Below are 6,189 nucleotides of genomic sequence, written 5' to 3' on the forward strand. Positions count from 1 at the left end.
ACTATAATACAGCAGGGAAAATTACACCAGATTCCTCAGTCACCAAACAACAGAATTGCTGAGGTTGGAAGGTACCTCTGAAGATCATGTGGTTCCACCCCACCGCTCAAAGCAAGCTAGAGCAGGCTGCTCAGGGTCATGTCCATCTGGGTTTTGATTGCCTCCGAGGATGAAGACGCCAAAACTCTCTCAGTAACCTGTGTCAGTGTTCAGCCACTCTTACTGTAAAATGGGTGTTCTTGTTTTTAAAGGGAATTCTCTGCATTTCAGTTGGTGCCCATTGCTTCTTGTTATTTCAGCAGATACCACTGAGAAGAGTCTGGTTCCATTTCTGTGCTCCCTCCCACTAGGTACATACATACTTGACAATAAGATTCTCTGAGCCTTCTCTTCTCAAGGCTATATAATCCCAGGTCTCCCAGCCCTCTCTTAATATGAAAGATGCTTCAGACCTTTAATCATCTTTGTGGCCCTTTTCTGGACCTACTCCATTAAGTCCATGTCTTCCTTCTACTGGAGAACCCAAAACCAGATACAGCACTCCAGATGTGGTTTCCCCAGAGCTTAATTGAGGAGAAAAACCACCTCCCTGAACCTGCTGGCAACGTTCTTTCCCATGCAGCCCAGGACAGTGCTGGCCTTCTATAGCAGCAGCGATAAATCTAGATAGAAAGGCCAGCAAGGCATTCATTGCATAACTGCTTTGACCCACTGAAGATTCAATCAGCTCAGTAGATAACCAGCCTTCTGACTTCAAATGCAATTGTCACGCTATATGTAGAACTGATAAAGATCTTAGTTTTATCAATTAAATATTCCTGTTGCTAGAGAAAGCCACATTGCCCATGTGAAGAAAATCTTCATCAGCCAACTGGCTTTATGCTACAGTCTTCCATAACAGGGGAAAAAAAAATCTACACTGATCTTTCCTCTCAGCCCAGAAGGCTTCTCTAGAGGAGCTCTGGAGCTGGAAACCAATGAGCCTCCCCTTACTTCTTTCTTGTTACACTGCTTCACAAGTTTCCCATTGTGAAAAATTTGACATTCCTTTCAGCTTGCTACACATCCTGCCCCTTCTTTGGCTTGACAGACTTTCAAGAAGAAAGACCTAATGCAGCCGAGATGCAAGCCATAACACACAATACTAATACAATATTCATCTCTGTGTCCCACAGAGGCCACCTTCTCTCATTCTCATCACCTAGCTGCTAGGGCTGAAAAGTTCTGCAGCCATCTGCTCAGCACAATGCTTAGCCATTTCCTCTAGATGAGCAGCATTTTCATTAACCTCACTAACACTTCTGCAAAGCTAAAACCCACCCTTGCTTTTATTAAATAGAAGTCACTCTACTTTTAGGTGCATTTGGCATTGTTACCTAAAATATTTCTTGTTGCAAAGCTGTAAGCAAATATAGCAGCCAACTTGACTACAGTTCAGCAGAGTAACTTCAAATAGTTGAAGGTTCCTAGTTTAAGGCACAAAAGGTGTGCAGTCTCATAAAACAGCTATTTCTAGATTCATAAGTCAGGCTCAGTTTTACATGGAGAAACTTATTAGTAATTTGGGCTCATTAAAACACACCAGGTCCTCTATGAGCCCCACCACTACCTAACTTCTTGTCCCTAAATGTAATAGCTGAAATAGTGAGCATGAGTTTGGAATGAGCATTTCACCATTACACTTAACTTTCAGAGCAGTCTTTAAAGCAGAAGTATTATGGAATCTTCAGTTTATTATGTGAGGTATTTGACAGCTAGTTTGAGGAGCATGTTTGCATGAACATCTTTGAGAAAGATCTAATACCCCTAGCAGACAGCAGTACTCTTTTACAGCACTTTGGTATAATGAAACACCTGGTTGGAATCACAACACACATATGGCATTGGATTCCAGGAAAAGAAAATAAAGTTGAGGTCAACTTTTCCTGTAGTGGAAAACTTCATCTTTATGTTTTAAAGCAAGTTAAGCCACATTTGGGCTTATCAGATTTTACATTCAATTACCTGAAGTATTTACAGCTTCTTTAGAATAGCCAGTACCTCTCTGACATATTGCATTTTAACATTGTTTGAACTACAAATTGTGGTGGTTGTCTGAATATCTACAGGGTGATGCAAATTCATCTCATGAAAACAAAACTCTAAAGATTTCAAGGATCTAGAGGAAAATCGTGTAATAGAATTGACTTTTTAGAAGCCCTTACCAATGTTATCTGCATTTATCCAGAAATACCATTTTAGGTTTTCTTCTGAAGAGCTGCTTTTTACTATATTACTTTCATAGTGAGAAACAAAATAATGATACAGTTCAACAACGAGAAGGACTAAATGTTTGTCCCACTAACTGCATCTTCTTGAAAGACGCAGTTTTTTTGCTAAATTAAAATATTATAAAACAGCCAAGTCATTCTTAAAGGAAACTTGCATAACTGAAAGCTTTTCTCCAGCTTAATCAACTATTCTAACAAAGGCACAGTTTTCTCTCTATAAAGCTGATGCCTTTTCCTTTCCATAACCTTTCCACCCCTCATCACACCCAACCATCCCAACCACAGCAGGACTGCTCTCCAGGCTTGGGGCACAGAATGCAGACCAGCAGCACAGGCACGCAGACCACCTATCTTTTACGTAGTCCTAAACAACAGCAAACCACCTCAGCACGTGACTGTAGCTCATAACGTCCTAAAGGCGGGACACAGTGCAGGGAACACTTCAGCTCCACACGGCAGATTTGGGCATTTTTCTTCCGATGCCCTTTGGCAGGAGGAGTCAGCTGGGCACATCAGTCAGCTGAAACTCACCAGTGCAACAGCCCCAGGCTGAGAAAGTTGGGGCTGTTCAGCCTGAAAAAGAGAAGGCTCCAGGGAAGATCTTATAGCAGCCTTCCAGTACCTAAAGGGGGCCTTCAAGAAAGCTGGGGAAGGACTTCTCATAAGGGCAATTAGTGACAGAACAAGGGAAAATGGGTTTAAACTGAAAGAGGGGAGGTTTAGATTAGATATTAGGAAGAAATTCTTCACTGTGAGGGTGGTCAGACACTGGCACAGGTTGCCCAGAGAAGCTGTGGATGACCCCTCCCTGGAAGTGTTCAAGGCTAGGCTGGATGAGGTTTGAGCAACCTGGTCTAGTAGAAGGTGTCCCTGCTGATGGCAGGGGAGTTGGAACTGGATGAGCTTTAAGGTCCCTTCCAACCCAAACCATTCTGTGATTCTATGAACACTGTGACTTGGCCATGAGAATCCTTACAACATGGGCTATCTTCAACTGATAAAGGACAAAGATGAGACTTTCACATTACAGAGATACCCTCAAGGAACACTGCTTCTCTCTTCTGTGTTTACACTTACAATGGGTCTGTTTCAGCAGAAGTTTTAGTTCATTTAACTGTTTAGTGGGACAAGTCTCATCTCCCTGGGGTAGCAAAGGCCTTCAAAATTATTCTCCTCAGGATTAAACAGATGTCAGATTGCCAATACAGAAACCTCACTGCTATAAACATGCGGCCACAGTGGCAGCTTCCCATACTAGTTTTAGTACTTCCTGATTATTTCTCAACTTCAACATTTTAAGACACCCACAATGGACTCTCCAAAATGCTGTAAACCATGAAAGAATTAAAGAACTGTCAACAGGCACCATGCATGTATTAGATCACTGTCAGACAAATCATTTCTGAAGAGAGTGAGCAGTGAATCTGAAATTTACTGCTACACAAGCTCAGAGGAGTAATCAAGCTGATGAACCAATAAAATAAATTCAGCGGCTAAAACTGATCTTTAACTTTCAGGATTTATCCACATACTGGTTTTCAGAGTAAGTTTATAATTTCAGTAAAGATAGATATCATAAGGCAAAGCTTGTTATAGCAGCCCTATTAATATATGGAAGTCTAAAATCTAGCAGCAAATGGTCTATCTTTCTAAGCAGTGGGGGTGCTTAACTTGGGAAGAATGTGACAATCACAGGAGAAATAAATGCGTAGATGAAATGAAGCAACCAAACCAAAAATATTTATGAGATTGTAGAACTTGCTGCCATAAGATATAACCAAATCCAAAAATTTAGTATAAGCTTAGCTGTCTACTTTCAAAGGGGAGGAAGAAGTAAATGCAACAAAAAGAACAAAACCCCCCCCTTTCAGAACATAAAAGGAGGTACAACAATGACAACCAGAAGATCCAGTCGAAGCCAGTTTTCATGTTGGACCTTTAGGTAATTACTGGCTTAATCTGTAAAGCAAGAAAAGGTTAAAAAGTTTAGATTCATTCCACTTCCTCTGCTGGAGCAGATCCCCATTTATCTCTGTCCAGCTGGAAGGCTAAAGAAGTCACATGTTTTAAGACAGTGAGTAAGCGTGAACAAGTATGATATTCCAGCTGACTACAGTGTCCAGTTTTCCTTGCTATAGTTCCATTCTAAAAAATCATGTGGATACCACTGTTCAACAAAACCTCAATATTTCCAAATATTTTCAAAATTCCCCACTTCTCTTTGTAAGCAATGATACAAGTAAGGAGGAAAGAGAATCTATTTCAGTTCTAGGCAATGTAGCGTTGGGTTGTTGCATGGTGGTTTGTCTTTTTGGTTTTTTTAAAAAAAAAAAGAGAGAAAGAAAAAGAGACTATTACTTGGCCAGCAATAGCAACTGTTTATGGTCAACACCAAAGTAAGCAAAGGTATCAACCAGGTTAGCCTGTAATCCCTTTACTCTTTTTAAAAGAGTAATGAGGAACATGGCCTTAGCTCACAAACAAGGAATTTAAAAGCATGAGGGAAAGATGTTGGCAGGAATTTTCAGAGCTCAGGAACTCAAAGAGACAGCATTACAGCATCAAAAACAAGAGGTGAAGTGTAGTGCCTCTAAATGTATCTCCAGGGGAATCATCTAGTAATCTGCTGGTCTACAGCACCTCTGGATGACAACGTGGAATATTATCATCCATGTGGCTCTGGAAGATAAATGCACAAAGTCATCCTGAGAGGAAGAAAACTTGAGACAACAGAAGCACAATGAAGCCTGCAGACTTTGTAAGCCAGGATTAATGAGATATACAACAGTTAATATATACTTAGATCCAGATTAAAGCTAAATTTAAGATAACACAGTATAGAAATTAAGTAACACTAATTGTTCGTGGTTGAACTTTAATATTAGCACTATCTGTAGAAAACAGTTCTTGATTTAGAAAATGGAAAAGCTGCATTTACAGGAAACAGAGCTCTTGTGTTACTGTTGCAACACAAGACTTCAGCCCCCATCTGAACAGTCAGCTGACGCCAGCAGTCATTTTCCAGCGTTGTCTTAAGTTCTCCTTCCCCATCCTCTCAAGTTCATGTCCGTGGTGGTTTATCATTTTTGAATGTCATGTTTTGTTCCCTGACTATAGAAATAATTTCTAGAAAAAAAACAGTTTCTTTCCTTACATAAGAGGAGAAAACTGTTTTCAAGAAGACTTAACATAACAAATTGACAAGCACAGCAAAAATAATCTGCAATATTGTTGGTAACTCAAAGACCTTTAGGCACTCATCCCACTTCACATCTTCTTAAATATAAAACAATAAGATGTAGATCCTACTAAATATTTATGCTTGCTACTCATTGAAAAGTCCTTTAAAAGTACTGTATAGAAAAGCCAAACAGTCAGCTGCTGCAGACTTGCAGAGTGCCAAAATCAGCACAAATACAGCATCTTACAATACAGCAAGGATCTGCCTCATTTATTCAAACTTCCACTTGCAAATGCCAACCCACATGTGGCAGATTCTCACTGAAGTGCTACAAAGGGGTGGGCTAATAAACCACCCTGTCAACAGGTTCTCCTCCTTTTCCACCCCCTGTCCACTTCATCAAGTGGTATTAGCATTTCAAATACCAGGTCAGAGCAAATAGCCAGTGTACTTTGCTCAAGCATTGCATTAGAATGAATAAAAGTATCACCAAACTGCTTTTATTCCCCTCTGGAGTGCGGATTATCTGAGGGAAGCTAGGAACATCTGGGGAAGAAATCACTTTGGAGAGCTGCACTGAATGGCCAGACAGTGAGGCACACATGCCGTACGCTCCGCGATAGCTCAGCTATCCAGCATGTCCACAGTATCACGCAGAACTCGGGCATCTAAAATTTCCTTCTTGCCTTTAAGTGAATTCTAAGCGTGACGCCCGGATCACCTCATCTGCCGAGCAGC

Source organism: Antrostomus carolinensis, unplaced genomic scaffold, assembly GCF_000700745.2.
Source record: "Antrostomus carolinensis isolate BGI_N321 unplaced genomic scaffold, ASM70074v2 scaffold11476, whole genome shotgun sequence".
Taxonomy (NCBI): Eukaryota; Metazoa; Chordata; class Aves; order Caprimulgiformes; family Caprimulgidae; genus Antrostomus; species Antrostomus carolinensis.